Source organism: Tupaia chinensis, unplaced genomic scaffold, assembly GCF_000334495.1.
Source record: "Tupaia chinensis unplaced genomic scaffold, TupChi_1.0 Scaffold000255_1, whole genome shotgun sequence".
NCBI lineage: Eukaryota > Metazoa > Chordata > Mammalia > Scandentia > Tupaiidae > Tupaia > Tupaia belangeri.
This window is the reverse complement of record NW_006159735.1, coordinates 110,555-127,766: the sequence shown is the minus strand read 5'-3', so window position 1 is coordinate 127,766 and position 17,212 is coordinate 110,555.

The window sequence follows — 17,212 nt, the reverse complement described above, 5'->3', positions numbered from 1 at the left end:
AATTCACCCCTCACCAGGGATATGGCCACACCACAATCCCTTCTTCTTCATTCTCCTCTCAGGATTTTGGGCATGCATGTACAGGCACCCAGTATAATCCTCAAGTCACCAGGCCCAAGACTCTAACCAAAGAATTAGCCATATGGGATCCAGCTGCCCTAACCTTCACACCGGCTGTTGGTCCAAGTATCAGGATTTTTTAAAAGTCCTTATAAAAGTTTTAGCGCTATTCCAGGGAGTTGATTCTATTTGCTTTCAAAGAAATACACAATCAAGTCCATTATAGCCTTAGTCTCCTCAGGGGAAGAGATATATACCAAAATTGTTCTTTCAATTTATAACTTCTGGTGTGTAACTACGATTTCTATGAATAGAGAAAAGTGACTTTTTAAAGACTTTTCATTAATCTACTTGAGAGAATAGCTTTGATATTATAACAACATGCTTTGGTAACTGTAACAATGACTAATTCCATTAATTGCATTTATTCATATTTGAATACTCAACTGGGTTCTCCTACTATAATCATTCACTCATCGCCTTGTGCTTATTTTTTTTGTATATATAAATATATTCTATATATATAATTAACTGATCGCAATATTCTCAAAGCGTTTTCATTTTTTTCTCTCAAACAAAACAGCTCAGTCATCTATGCTCAGTTCTTCCCATATAACCTAGCACCATCAATGATGTGGTTATGTCTTTTCATCTGGAACTCATTGACAGCTCATCATTCTCCATCTATAACAGCTCCATCCAACTTTTTACCCTCTGCTTTTTCATTACTTTTAGGCACATACAGGAGAACACAAGGTTGAACTTTGTAATTATCATCATTTGCCTCTAATTTGCTCTTCAACATCAGCAGTGTGAAAGCTTTACATTTGCATATCTCATTTGAATGTGATGGCTTTAAAAATAAATGCAGCCCAGGTAAAATGTTTTCCTCTGTTCATGATTGAATGTAATCATGGAGTTAGAAGACAAAAATTCCACTGGTTATATGATTTATGTCCCACAGGACAGAAAAGTAAAATACATTTGCTTTAATGATTATCTCTCTGGATATTGATTTTGGAGGCCAGTGCCACTCTGACACAACTATAAATGTTGAACGCTTTTGTTTTGATGAACTATCTTTTTCATATATACTGTATGTACATACATATGTGTACAGGTATAGCAGTATAACTCTGCAATATTTTTATTTTAGGTTTTTGCCACAAGGCATGTATGCTCACCAGAAAGAGATAGTAAGAGGGAAAGTGAGAAATAACCCCCTAGGGGGATGGCCATGCTCCAATCTCTTCGCTCTCATTTCCTCTTGGGATTTTGGGCACACATATACATGTGCCCTGGCATGATTTTCAAGCTGCTAAGACTGGAAATCGAACTGGGGTTGGCCATGTGAGAGTCCCGTGCCTTAATCACCATGCTATCTGCTGGCCCTGACTTTGCAATCTTTGAAGGCTAGAATAATTTCATCAGGCCAACTGTTCCCCTGCTAACAATCAGAAAACATAAAGCCTCCACAGTAAGTCTGTGAAGGACAAAGGATGCTAAAACAATTTTATTTCCTTTTATAATACTGCCACACAACAAGAAACAAAGGAATAATGGCTCAAGTCATGTGTCTAGAATTCTTGCAAGAGTTTTAATGTCATTACACACCATGTCTCTCTCTTTTTAAAGGCAATTTCTTCTTCTTCTTCTTTTTTTTTTTAAAGAATTACTTTACCTTATTTATTTTAATTTGACCAGAGAGGGACAAAGTGTGTGTGAGAGAGGGAAAGTGAGAATGCAAACCACAGGTCCAAGACTTGAACTGTGGTCGGTCATGTGTGAGTCCAGCACCCTTAACCGCCATGGCACCTGCTGGCCCCAATGTCTCTTCAAGAAAATGTGAAATAAGGTGGTTATTGCCCTAGCATAATGTGGGGAGAGAGTTGAATCAAGGATATAACCTGGAACAAGAAGTGTGATGGTGTGTATTGGAATCAGCCCTGTATATATATATATATATATATTTAACACTCATGACCTAGAATCAGGAATGCACTTATCAGACCCACAGAGAATTCTCAATCAGGAGAGATTACTATTGCTTTTAACACCACTGACTAAATTAAAAATGACCTTGATATTTTTGAGAAATTTTCCTAACAAGTGAATGCAATTTAATGCCACAAGGTGTAAGCATATAAATGAGAATGTATTTAGGACAAAAATCTAACAGCAGGCATCAAAAATTGGAATATATAACATGAAAATGTAGCCAAAACATAGAAAACACTGGGAAATATGAACTTTTTAAACATTAGGTAAATACACAGCTGACAATGACCTAAGAAAATAAACATATCATGGTCTTTAATAACGAAAGGTTAAGGACGACTTCTTCCATTGTAGTTTGTCTGAATCACAATTTTCTACCATTATCTTCAGTTTGGTTACCACATTTAAAATTCTACACAAAGAAAATAGTATTCAGAGTTGAACAAAAAATAAAGATAAAAAGAACAGAAAATAGGTTTATTGGGAATGAGGAAATGATTGGGGTCTGTCTGGTCTGGAGAGAAAAATGAGTAACAGGTAACCTGATTATAATCTTCAAGCACAGGATGGATCATGCAAGTGGCTGAGCAGTTATTTTCCATTATTAACCAAACAAAAGCAAAACAAGACATACAAAACAAAAGTCTAATGAAAGAGGCTCTTTTTTTAAAAAAAAGAATTATCTATTTTAATTTTATGTATTCATTCATTTTATTTTAATTTGACGAGAGAGAGAAAGAGAGAAGGAAGTGAGAAAGTAAGCCACTAGGTCCTGAACTTAAGCCATGGTTGACCATGAAGGAGTGTCCACTGCCTTAATCATCACACCACCTGCTGGTCCCTAAAAGAGGCTCTTTTTATTAAAGCTCACATGAATGCTAAAGAAATATTGGGTGGACTTAAGGAAAGAACCACTTCTTAAATATAGAAGTTATAAAATTATGAAGGAGAATACTCACAAAATTATAGAAATCATTGGTTTGAGTAAATAAATGTTTTGTTTCCTATGAAATAAACATGATAGAAAATCTAGATAAATGTAGATGAACAAAGAGAACATCAAAAGTACCTATGAAAGAGGGTGCAGCAGTTAGCGTAATGGCTATGTCTCTGGACTCCCACATAGTCGACCGTGGTTCGCATCCTGGACCAGGTGGCTTAAAACTCACGCTGGGTGCGTGTGCGTGCATGCCCAAGATTCCAAGAGGAGAACGGAGGAGAAGGGATTGTGGCATGGCCATCCCCCCTGGGGGGTAATTTCTCGCTTTCTGTCTCTCTGTCTGTCTCTCTGTCTGTCTCTGTCTGTCTGGCGAGTGCACGCGCCCTATAGCAAAAACCTCTCCAAAAGAAAGTACCTATAAATGCATGAACCAGAGAGCTAATTTTTTCCTATCTTTTTTATTCCTTTTTAAGAGGGATTTTTGAGATAGGGTGCGTGTGCTCACCAGAGAGACAGAATGCAAGAAATCACCACCACCACCACCACCCTCACAGGGGAATGGCCATGCTCCAATCCTTTCTCCATTCTCCTCTTGGGATTTTGGGCACACATCTAGCGTGAGTTTCAAGCCTCCATGTCTGGGACTTGAACCGTGGTCAAGTAGGTGGGAGTTCAGTGATATAACCATTATGCCATCTGCTGGCCCCAATTTTTCCTATCTTTTCTAAACACATATGCGTGCACGCACACATACACACATGCATGTGTGTGTGTTTATTTTTATCAAAATGTAATAGAATTATTCATTCTATATTTTAACCTAATCTTTTCACTTAAAATTATATGTGAACATCTTTTCATAGCTTCATAATATTCTACTGTTGTATAAAGTTTCATTTATTAAGCCAATCTCCTATTATAGAGTATTTGAATTGTTTCTAATTTTTCTTTTTACAAACATGTGGTGAGTAGTAGTATAATTAAGTATTTGCAAACATATGTCATTAAATCTCTAGTGTAAGTTTCTAGAAGCAAACTGCTGAATCAAGAAGTCAAAATTTTCCTAGTTGTCTTCCATAAAATTGGAAATGATTTACACTATCATTAAAAGTGTAAAATACCCTTTAAAATATTATAAATTTTGTTCTATACTTTCTTTTCTATGTTTAAAAAAATGTGGCACATACAGACAATGGAATTCCATTCAGCCATAAAGAACATTTGATGCAAAGCAGACATATCCAGAAGAATGCTCTTTTCTAAGGACTCAGATATTACTGAGTATTACAATTTTTAAAGATAAAGGCCTGAGGGACCAGCAGGTGGCGTGGTGGTTAAGGTGCTGAACACTCCCACATGGCCGACCAAGGTTTGAGTCCTGGACCTGGTGGCTTCCTTTCTCACTTTCCTCTATATCTCTCTATGTCTCTCTCTGGTCGAATTTAAATGAAGGAATGAATGAATGAATAAATAAATAAATAAATCTAAAAAAAAAAAGAAAAATCACGATAAATAAAGAAATATTTAAAAAAAAAAAGATAAAGGCCTGACAATTCAACTTACCAGAACCATTCTACAACCCAGTTTTATGGAATAGAGTTGAATAAACAATCAGAATATCATTCACATCCCCACAATAATGACCTTAAAAAAAAGTAAATGTTACTGGGAATCCTGAGTTGCAAGGTTGGAAAAGCATTCAGTGAAGTTACACTAAGTACATTTCATCTTTCTTTTGAAGAGTATGTGCAAGAGGTGGTGTGTATGATGGGGGAAAGTGGAATACAGCCTCCTACATCCACCCTAGACAACAGGGGCCATCTTCTGTAATCTTAATGTGGTTTGAGAATTGAGAGTTGGAGCAGTAATAATTCATGTGGTCAGAGTTCAGCTGGCTTAGCCAACACGTGGACACCATTTTTGTGCTCTCTTCCCACATACCTTTTTTTTTTTTTTTTTTTACTTCAAATAAGAAGTGCATAAAACCATTTCCCCCTAATGTGGTGGTAAGCATGCAATAATAGCTTTTAAGGCCTGAAGCACTTACTAGTGACTTCTCTGCTCCACAGGTACAGATGGAATTTATTAACACATCCCAAACCATGGGGCAAAGAACACATTTTAACTAGTTTAGATGTAAGCAAGTAAGTTGCATTTTGCAACTACAGTTCTCGTGGACATAAAACTAATCTGAATTAACTTTCGACATCCATAAAATCTCAATAACAGTATGCGAAGGTTTGATGATTCATGTCTCTTTTCACTGAATCATTTTTCTTATAGGTATCTTTAGGATTCTAATTTCCACCCCCTTTATCCAAATGCATTTACAATAAATGGACAATCTGATTATTCTAAAGTTCATTTCAGTTAATTTGATTCCTAGCACTGTACAATTGATCTAATTTATTGTTCAGAAATCCAGTTATTACAGCCAGAAAAAGAAAATGGACAACAACCATCCAATCAACTATGTTACAGTTAATTCAATAGCGGAGTCTAAACATAGTTACAGAATAAATTTGGGTTTCTTTCAGGTTTTTCCTTTTCTCCTATTTCAATTTGAAACCTATCACTTTAAAAATTTTATTTTACATTTCTTAATGCCCTGAACCCCAGGCTGTCCCAGAACCTCTAAATCTAGGGTATTTTACGATGGCTGTCAGTAGAAGACAGAGCCTGAAAGACACCTAAAATCCAGAAGATACACACGCGGCCTGTCAGTGTGATGTGCCATTATGATTGGGGGCTACAGGTTCTGCAACCTTAGTTCTGCAGCTCACAACAATAAAAGCACAGGCAAAAAAAAATGCATTTAGATGGAGCTCCAAATTTTATTAATGTCTTATCTACTCTTAACTTCAAACTAAAAAGGCGTGCCTTCAGTTTAAATCAAATTAACAACTGTGTAGAAGACTAACTGTCCCCAAGCAGCTACAGCAATTCAGTTGCCTAGTTTTGAAGGCTTTATCTTACTTAATAGCTTTTGAATTAGTAGAATGAAAGCCGTTGAAAGGAAAGCAGCATTAAAATAGTATATGACATTGGGTTATTATATTGAGAGTGTGAAAATACACCTATGATTAACTAAGAAATAATATTTGAAATTCAAAAGGATATACTAAACCATATAGCTTGTTCCTTTTTATTATTATTTTTTTATTCTTTTCTTCCTTCAATCAATAACATTTATTGAGCATTTTTGCCAGGCACTATGATAAACCCTGGGGACATATTAACAATAAAGATGTGGAGGCAAGAAGTAAAAACAAAGTTGTAATATAAAATGACAAGTATATATACAGCAATATTAAGCCAGAGGGTAAAGCTGCCTGAGAAGACAGGAGAGGTGGGGCACATCTGAGAAGGCATTTCAGGAACCCTTAACACTTGAAGCATAACAAGGCATTTGAAAGGTCAATGCAGATATTCCTGGGAGAGGAGGCTGGGAGGCATAGAGCAGGGACTGCTCAGAACAGCAGGCAGTCACATTTGTACAGAAAAGAGGGTTTACTCTATGGGCAGGGATTTAATCAAGAATTTTAGGCTGGTGCTAGGGAATGATCTGTCTCACGTTTAGAAAATTTAATCAACCCTCTGCGGAGAGAGAAGGGTACAGAGTGGGAAAGATGTGAGGCACAGGTCCACAGGAGGCTGTTACAATGGTGCAGGTGAGGGAGGATGAAAGCCTGACATAACCCAGAGTAACGGAGAGAGAGAAGGTGGATTTGAGAGCTAATATAAAACTCATGGCGATCTCATTCCTTGTAAACACACAAAGGCCTTAGTACGGAAATTGTGACCTCATATATTTCTCTGTCTCCACCTACTTGTCTCTCATTAACTTTACGAATTAATGTGTTACCTTCATAAAGGTGAAATGTTAACAAATTCAGCCTCATAAAGCATAACTTAATAAGCAAAGTGGGTAAAATTTTAAACTAAGTCATAACAAATTCTCTCAATTTTACTTTTCAAAATATCAAGTATTGATTGTCAGTTGATTAGAAGGGGTCGTAAATATATTGATAAAATATATCAGCAGTTGCTGAAATCTCTCTCTAGAAGCTATTGAGTACCCTCAGCTGTTTCTGAGAAGGACAAAGCTCTAAAGAACTAGGTACCATTAAAAGAAAATGTTCATGGTTACCATCAAACCTCTGAGGCTTCAGCATCTACCCACATTCTCATCTTTTCTTGGACTGAATCAGTCCTGGAACTAGCCATTAAACCAATAGATGATGCAGAGTCGATGGGAACATTTACCCTTCCACATATATGATGAACTCATCTGTAATAGAATAATACATTTACAGTATCTGGAAAAGTAAAAGTTATAAAACATCTTTAAATCTGCTGGCTCATTATAAAATTTACTTTATTTATAGATGCATATCTCCTTTTAGTTCTATGGGTAAGAAAGCACCACTGAAATACAATGGAATATTTTAAAGCAATTTACCAAGTTCTAAGTAGTTTTTGGGTTAAATGTGATTATAACTGCATGCATTTTATTAACTTGGTTCAAAATACGGATGAGATCATTAGTTTAATGATTTAAACCTCCCAATAAGAAGAAATTAACATAACAGATTTAGCTAATTCATCTTATTACTAGTCAGTAGGCCTCTCTGGGGAGGAACAACACTTGATAGGTAACTAATGATGCTCTAAAAGCTAAGAAAAAGTTCCTCCTTCTCTTGAGGTGCTTTCTCCAAAGGCTAGTGAGTCACTGAGTTGGCTGGTGATAGAACTTTCCAACATGGCCTGCACTACAGCTGTACTTCAAAGGATACGAGCTGAAGAGTTAGCAGGTGGTATGGTGGTTAAGGGCACTGGACTCCCACATGGCTGACCTCAGTTTGAGTCCTGGACCTGGCAGTTTGTGTCCTCACTTTCCTCTCTTTCTCTCTCACTCTGTCCCTCTCTGGTCAAATCAAAATAAGTAAATACAGAAAGTCAAATAAAATAATTCTTAAAAAAAAGATAGGAACTGAGTCATGCTTCATTGAAACTTAATGGTTTCTTTCTTAAGAGAAAATACTAACAAACATGTAAATGATGTGGGTTTGGAACAGTATTAAGAATTTTTTTTTTTTCAAAGCACATTGACAATCATTTCATTGTAACAGCAAGAACTCTGGTAAGATGCATAGGGAAGGTATGATTCATTAATTCACTTTATAAGTGAAGAAACAGGCAAACAAGATTAAGTGGCTTTCCCAACATTACCCGTCAAGTTGCTGGCAAAGTGAAGACTATATTCCAAGTCTCCAGACTCAGCCCTCTCTTTTTTTTTCTTATAAAATAGTTGACACCATTACCCTCAGGAATGAGACTAACACAATAAAAAGCTATGCCGCTTGCCACCCCTTTTTAGAATAACAATTAATTTGTAATATGCTTCACTTTTATTAATTTGAGCTTAAATGAGTTATTATAACTAGGAATGTTCATGCTCAAAGCTTAGATCCACTTAGGGTCAGAACTTAATTCTTATAGAAGAAAATTCTTTGAACATTTTTTGGTATTAGTTTTCAAAGGAAGAATAGATTAATGTACCTTTTCATTTTAAAATTTACTTAAAATTTTCATTTTCAGCCAAGAATTCATTGTGGATCTATTTATCTCCTGAGAGCTGGCATTCTCTAAGAATTCTTATAGCCAAGGGAAAAGAGTTTTATCAAAAGTCATTTCCACGTTGGGACCAGCAGTTAGCATAATGGCTGTGTTGCTGGACTCCCACGTAGTCGACCGCGGTTCGAATCCCGGACCCGGTGGCTTAAACTCACGCCGGGCGCGTGTGCGTGCGTGCCCAAGATCCAGAGAGGAGAATGGAGGAGAAGGGATTGTGGCGTGGCCATCCCCCCTGGGGGTGATTTCCTGCTTTCTATCTCTCTGTCTCTCTCTGTCTGGTGAGCACACGCGCCCTATAGTGAAAAACCTCTCCAAAAAAAAAAAAAAAAGTCATTTCCACGTGCAGGGAATAAAGTACATGTGGGTGCAATAAATGAAGATTAAAATTCACTTAAGACTAAAATCTCTTGACCCAAGTCTCTTCCTCTAGTGCAAAGATAGGATATCTAGAACGAGGGGCATCAAGGGGTGACAGGAGAAGCCTCAGTGCCTAGCAGGCTGACAGAACTCACAGGGATGTTTTACTAGTCACAGGGTAGTTGATTTTGTTATCACAGTAGTTACCATAATGATAATGACAGAAACTGCATTTTATAGTACTGTAAATTCACAAAATATATTCACAGTGATGATTATATTATTATTGTTATATTTTTTAATTTGCCAGAGGATGTGTTCACTTCTGGAGAGAAACAGTGTAAGTGAGAAAGCATCTCCCACAGGGAATGGTCATGCTGCAATCCCTTCTCCTCCATCTCTCTCTCCTTTTGGAATTTTAGGTATGCATGCACATGTGCGTGGTGTGTTTCTCAAGCCAGAAGGTCCAGGACTGGAACTGTGCAGTCACCCATGTGGGATCCAGCTGCCCTCACCACCATGCCATGGGCTGGCCTCACAGTGATTATCTTATTTAATTCTCACAATAGCCTTTTTAGGCAGGCCTTACTACGTTGTCCTCATGTAAGAGATTAGGTAACTGAGGATCAAAGGTCGATCTGCTTTCAGAAAAGAAACTTGGAAAAGATCATTCGGGCTTAGGCACCTATGCCCACACTATCGCCACACCTAGGTTTTCCCACCTCGCTAAAACCCAGGCAGTCAGACCATGGCTTCTCACTTGTCACTTGTGCCTATTTATGATAGAGTAAGACTGACTCAGCTGTCCTGGCTCTGCGATCACAGTAAGCCATACCCAGCTCAGCTCCTCCACCCACTCCAGGTATCCAATGCCTCTCCCAGTGGCATCAGAAATGGGGTTAACGGGCAACAGTCAGTTCCAGAAGATACCTGCCCAGGCATCAAGCAGCCCTTCCACTCAGAGGGGGTGGTTAAGATTTAAATTTATGTTTGTGCTTTCCTTTCTTCCTTTTTTATTGGTGTGTGCAGGGATTCTGTAGGATGGTAACCATAGTAACAGCAGAACAAGAGAAATGAGATTTCACCCCCAAAATGCATATCATAGGCTGTTTACTAAAAGTGGCAGATCTGCCAGCTCTCACAGATAAAGACAAAGACTTCCAGTTGACTTTATTGTTGTTTTACCCTAAATATCTGTATCCTTATAGTGTGTGTGTGTGTGTGTGTGTGTGTGTGTATGTATGTTAAATATGTTCAAAAGGAAATTTCACTTCTTGGGGTTTAAACCTAAGAATCTGATAAATTAGCAATGCTACCTCCCCCCGCCCGCCACTATGGGGAATGGTAATGCTGCAATCCCTTCTACTCCATGCACATATGTACACACACCCAGTGTGTTTTTCAAGCTACCAAATTATTCAGGCTGCATAGTTGGCCATGTGGAATCCAACTGCTTTAACCACTATGCCACTAACTGACACTTTTTAATTTAAAATTTGCAAAAAAGAAATTTTATTTGTAGGGTTGAAACCCAAGAATCTTCTTTACCAGGTAAATTCACAATGCTTTGTTCTGACATACAACTAAATCTTATAAATGCATAAAACATGCCAAGGGAAGAATGCTTTGTGTTTTGTTTGGCACTCATATGGATGGATGACAACAACAATGGTAACCAGATTATCTACTCTTCTACTGTAGCATCCCAACACCTTGGCTGCTCAGCAAATTGCCTACAACAACCAGGGTCTCCAACCATAGAACAAGCTAAAGAATAAGTGCACCTGGTACAGGGAGGATTAGGGATCTTATGATAAAAATTATGAAATGTATAAAAGGGACTTTGTTAAGCCTTTAACCCTATATCAAAAAGAGGTAGAAATAACATCTGAAACATAATTTGGGGCTCTGGGGAGTTTATAAGAACTTAGGCTAACATTTTTCTAAGTTTTCCCTCCCTCCCTTTATGCAAATATTTTTCACTCACATCCTATTTGAATTGCTCTAAGCTGGGCACAAGACGGACAGCGCTCCTATCACCCTGTAGTGAGGATGAGATGCATATTCAGAGGATTTAGTCCATTACATTTAAGTAAAGCAATACAGGTCAGTAGGCAAACACAGACATTGAAATCAGCAACATTTTAAAATCCTGCTTCCTCTATTCACTAGCTGTGTGATTGCAATTAGATTATCCTCTCTAACTAGAGTAATAAGTGTGGAATAAATTAGATAAGTATACTGAGTGTCTGGCATGTATTGAGAACAAAACAAAGTGAAACACTGCTTACTAAAAGTGTCATGAGAGTTTAAGAAGGTAGTGATTGTCTGGCTGGTGGAGGGTGGAAGGAGAAGGGGTTCTCTAAGGAGGAGATATCTGAACCATTGAAAACTCCTTAGGAGAGGCAGGACTACAGAAGAAACAGGGGCATACGTTGGGATATCTCTTGAAATGCAAGTGCTCCAGAGACAGCATAAGCATGAACATTCAGATCAGGTCACCACTGAAAACTCTGCTCTTGGGTGACATTATGGAGGAGAAGAGAGCCAAGGATCAAACAAGCCTACCTACACTTGAAAGTCAGGGTGGGAGAGGAAGAGGAGATGAGGAAGAAGTAATCAAAGAAGCAGAAGGTGAACTGGAAAAGTCCCATGTCCAAGATGAAACACTTTTCAAGAAAATGAGGGGTCAGATTGTGTAGAGAAAGGAAAATGATCATCAAACTCTGAGAGAGATTTTAGAGGTAGCTAGCAACTCTGGGATTCTAGGGCACAATGAGAACAGTAGTGAAATAACCGAGAGCTAAAGAACATGTGGAAAGTAAAATGAAACAGTGCCTAATACTTCTCTTGTCAAAAATGTGAAGATTAGACATAAAGAGGCATAGACAGTAGAATGCAGATGAGTAATACTGGAGCCATGTAGGAAGGCCCTAGAGTTGGTTCTTGGGCTGACTGGAACATGCTCCACACACTCACACTTGTGCCCATGATTTTTGCTGCCAGAAATGCTAGAGGAAAACTGACGCATGGCAGGATTCTCTTAGAGCTCTCTTCCCCTCCTCCCTCCCTTTCATTAGATAAATAAATAAAACTAAAATAAACAAAAAAAGAAATACGAAGATTAAATAATAAAGGAGAATTGCTTGAAGGATAAAGTGAAGTTTTAGAATTAGGATCGCTGGACTCCCATGTAGTTGACTGCGGTTTGAGTCCCAGACCTGGTGACTTAAACTCAGGCTGGGCACGTGTTCGTGTGTGCCCAAGATCCCGAAAGGAGAATGGAGGAGAAGAAATTGTTCATGCCCATTCCCCCTGGAGGGTGATTTCTTGCTTTCTGTCTCTCTGTCTCTTTGTCTCTATGGCAAGCGCACACACTCTATAGCAAAAAAACCTCTCCAAAAAAAAAAAAAAAAAAAGAATTAGGAAGACTCGCCTCTCACAAACTCAAGAGGAAAATATGGAGATGAAAGTAGCAAAGATGGATAGTTGAAGGCCCCCAAAGAGGCAGAAATGAATAGGATCAAAGATGCACTGGGAAGGAATGAGCTGAGTATTTATCAATACATCCTCTAAGATGAAGGGAAAAGAGAGATGGCAGGTTAAAATACAAACATTTTGAATTGGAAAGCAAGGATTTTATGGGCACTTATAAATAAAATATCTTTTAAATTAGTACATTTGGTAGTTATAAATGAATGTGAAAGCAGAGTAGATTTTCATAGAATTTACATAAAATTCCTAAACCATATGTCTTAAATATGTATTATTATACAATATTTACTAAGTTCTTCTGTGCTGTTTCAAATGGAAAGCACAGCCAACAAAAATGTGCTAGGTGAATCTTGAAGACAGAGTTGTTGCCCAATATATCTCACAAGTACTGAATTCAGTGTGGCCCAGGGTCTGACCCTAAGATAAGACATACTCTGAATTGATTCATTTTAGAGATTACCAGCTTTTAGCAATTACCAGCCCCATAGCCTAGTGGTTAAGGGAGCCAGATCCTACACGGTCACCAGTGGTTCAAATCCTGACTCTGGAGGTTTAAAAACACATGTGTGTGCCCCAAATCCCAAAAGGATAAGGAAATGGAGGAGAAAGGATCAGGGCATGAATATGCCCCATTGGATGAGCTTCCTTCCTCTCTGTCTCTTTCCCTGGCAATTAAAACAAAGACAGAGAGGGATAATTAGGTTGAAACTCAACCATTCCCCCTACAGCTTCTCAGTAAACAATTTGGGACAAGTGAGTCTACTCTTTGCCTTGATGGTCCAGAGCTTTAGGAGTGCTACTGTTTTCTGTTATAGGAATTTTGATATTGTTTCTTGTTAGGTAGTTGTAAATAGGAAAAGAAGAACAATCATTTAAAATAACATCAAATGCAAAATAAGCATTTTATAATAAACTCGAACTCATCATAACTTTGTTATTTTAGCAATCCTGTAATTCTTGCACATTGGTTGAGAATTCAGGCTTGAACAGAAAATTTTTAAATGAATTAACTAACGAATATGCACTGTATTCATACTGGTAAAAAAAAACATGTACATTGTAAAAATACACTGTGATTAAATGTATATTAAAATAATAATACAAAACTTATGGAAAAAATAAACTGCTGGTGATTAGTACATACTAATAGAAATATTCAAGCCCAAGTTAACCATTTCTACATGAACGTTACAATGGTATATGCACAAGCACACACACACACACACACACACACACACACACACGCACCCTTTTCTTTGGCATATAGACTTAAATTTTGTGTGACTTTGAAAATATTTGGGTTGGGAACCAGAAGTTAGCGTAATGGCTATGTCACTGGACTCCCATGTAGCCGACAGCGGTTCGTGTCCCGGACCGGGTGGGTTAAAATCAACGCTGGGCGCATGTGTGTGCGTGCCCAAGATCCCAGGAGGAGAATGGAGGAGAAGGGATTGTGGCGTGACCATCCCCCCTGGGGGGCGATTTCTCACTTTCTGTCTCTCTGTCTCTCTCTGTCTGGCGAGTGCACATGCTCTATAGCGAAAAAAATCTCTCCAAAAAAAATATATATATATATATTTGGGTTAAAAATGTAGTGGGAATTAAACTGAGGGTTGTAAATTAGGCAATATAAAGATAATCCTAATATTCTATAGAAATTCAGGATTTTGTGTTTTGTGTTGGTCATTTTAAATGGAACATCCCAAATAAATTTATTATTTGGGATACATTAAGGTGTTTAGTGTGGATGATAGACAGGCTACAGTCAAAATCACTTTTAAATGTAAAGGGAGTATAATTCTATAATCTTTTTGTTTTTCGTCACTGTTCTCCTGCCCCCTGTATTACTTAATGTTTGTAGTGTGAGAAGGCATGGAGGTAAGTGAGTGGTAAGCCAATCAGCCCTCACCTACTGTGCTCTAATTTACTCCCTGGCAGGTATCTGGTACTGCCCTGATACTTCCCTGCCCACCCTCAAGCAATATGTAGGCTGGTATTTTAATGTCTAGTTCCCTATTTCCATATATAAAATGATTTTTCAGAAGGAAAAATTCTTGTTATTTTTACTAAAGGGGATTGCTTGTAATGCTAAATGAAGCTACCTAGAAAAAATATGAATATGATCTTCAGCTGGAATCTGTCAGGTTCTACAAGGGTAGATATATACCTATACACACATTAAAAATTCTCTAAATCTTTCCCCAAAGCTATCATTTTCCATTCCATTTTTTTTCCAGTTGTACATTCTTTTATTTTTTTTTCATTTTCTTTTATACACTCAATCACATTATTATTTGGCTTACAAAATGGATATTTCAACAGGTGAACATTTCTCCCTAGTACAGTTGATAAAACTATAAAATATCTTCTACAAATAATATCACATTTCTTTGTGCCATTAATGCTTTGCCTCCCTAAGGAATGTAGTGTGCCACCAGAATTCCTGGTTATCTAACTGCTGATGCAAAAGATAGATCTGTGGGTTCAGAATAGAATGAAAGACAGCATTGCAAATAACCCAACACAGTAGAAGAGTCTCTGGTTCAATCTAAACTCTCAGTTACCTCCCAGAGCCACAGCTAGAGTGAAGTCCATTTCTCCTGCTCTCTGGGGTCTGCTTTTCTGGATCTGAGTACCCCCAGTGGGCCCCTAGATCTAGACAGCAAATCCTTACAGGAACTTCCACTAAGGGGGCCAGGGCCCTGGGGGGGTATAGCAATACCTGGTCTTAGGGAAAGGCATTAAGAGGACCACATATAGATGACTCTATTAGCTCCATAAGCAAGACTTTACAATAGAAGTGACACTCAAAAGGAAATGTGAAAGAGACGAGTGAATTACAGAGATGAGTATTTACAGAGCAGGCTTGGTTTTCATATTATACATTGTTCAGTATAGAAAAAAATTAGAGCAAGGATGATTTGCAAAATGGTTAAATAAAATTTTCTCATTTCTTTTTTTTGCCAGAAGGCACAAGGGCTCAGACAGAGAGAGAGATAAAATACTCCTTGATGGGGTGTGATCACACTACAATAATTTTTCTTCCATTTCTCCTTCCCATCAGGATCTTGGGCATGCATACACATGTGCCCTGCATGTTTCAAGTTGCTGGGGCTAGGATTTGAACCTGCAGAAGGCCACATGGGATTCAGCTCCCAATGCACAATTCTTAAGCACTGTGCTACAGGGCTGGTGCCTCCTACTTGTTTTTCTGATCATTATTACTATGCTTTAAGCATATGCAGATTTAACTTTTGATTTTAGTAGTGTTAGATCTTTAGGCCTTTTAAAAAAATTTTCTATGTATCCTATGGAAGGTGGAAAAAAACAAAAACAAAAAGATCTTTCATTTTGCTTTATTTTAAGGATAGCTAATGCTACTGGAAGAATTCTTGGATCTGTGTACTCAGGGGTTGATTTTCAGATATTTTGCCATGGGTCAAGAAGTCAAGAAGAATCAATCTTCCCATGCATTTGCTACACCCTCTGGTTTCTGTGAAGATGATTTACTTGTAAATTTCTCATGAGTTAGGAAAAGATTTGACTCTACAGCATCATAATAATCCAGGCTGCTTCCATGTGAAAGTAACTTGATGGTATAGGAGTGAAAGTACCTAAAAAGATGAGAAAATGTTGGCCATATATTTGCAGGATTTTTAAAAATCTAATTTTTTTGAGAGGTTTTTGCCATAGGGCACATGCACTCACCAGACAGACAGAGAGACACATAGAGACAGAAAGCAAGAAATCACCCCCCAAGGGGGATGGCCACACCACAATCCCTTCTCCTCCATTCTCCTCTCAGGATCTTGGGCACGCATGCACACATGCCCGGCATGAGTTTTAAGCCACTGGGTCCAGGACTCGAACTGCGGTTGACTACATGGGAGTCCAGTGACATAGCCATTACACTAACTGCTGGTCCCTAAAATCTAATTTAGTAAAATAGACAAAAAATATTTTTAAAAATGTCTAGTTCCTAAAGAAAAAAAATCTGGATGACTAAGAAGATTAAAAGTGGAACTGATGATCAAACTGTAGAAACCATTGACTTGTCAGGAAAGTCATGACACATGTGTCATGACTTTCCTGATGACCTAATGTTTTAAAATTAGTGCAAAACTTCCTAATGAGGATACGGTGATGAGACAAGCACATGGCTCTTAGTGTGAGTCCATCTCCTCCCTCCAGGTCCTATACTATACTGTTGGATGATTGGCATGTATGAAAAGAGACTATCCTAGCCTAGTCATTAGAGGAGCTGGATCCCACGTGGCCAACTGTGGTTCAAATCCTAGCCCTAGTGGCTTTTAAAAAAACAAAGAAAAGTGTGGGGTCAGTCACCAAAAACCAGACAGAGAGACACATAGAGACAGAAAGCAAGAAATCACCCCCCAAGGGGGATGGCCACACCACAATCCCTTCTCCTCCATTCTCCTCTCAGGATCTTGGGCACGCATGCACACATGCCCGGCATGAGTTTTAAGCCACTGGGTCCAGGACTCGAACTGCGGTTGACTACATGGGAGTCCAGTGACATAGCCATTACACTAACTGCTGGTCCCTAAAATCTAATTTAGTAAAATAGACAAAAAATATTTTTAAAAATGTCTAGTTCCTAAAGAAAAAAAATCTGGATGACTAAGAAGATTAAAAGTGGAACTGATGATCAAACTGTAGAAACCATTGACTTGTCAGGAAAGTCATGACACATGTGTCATGACT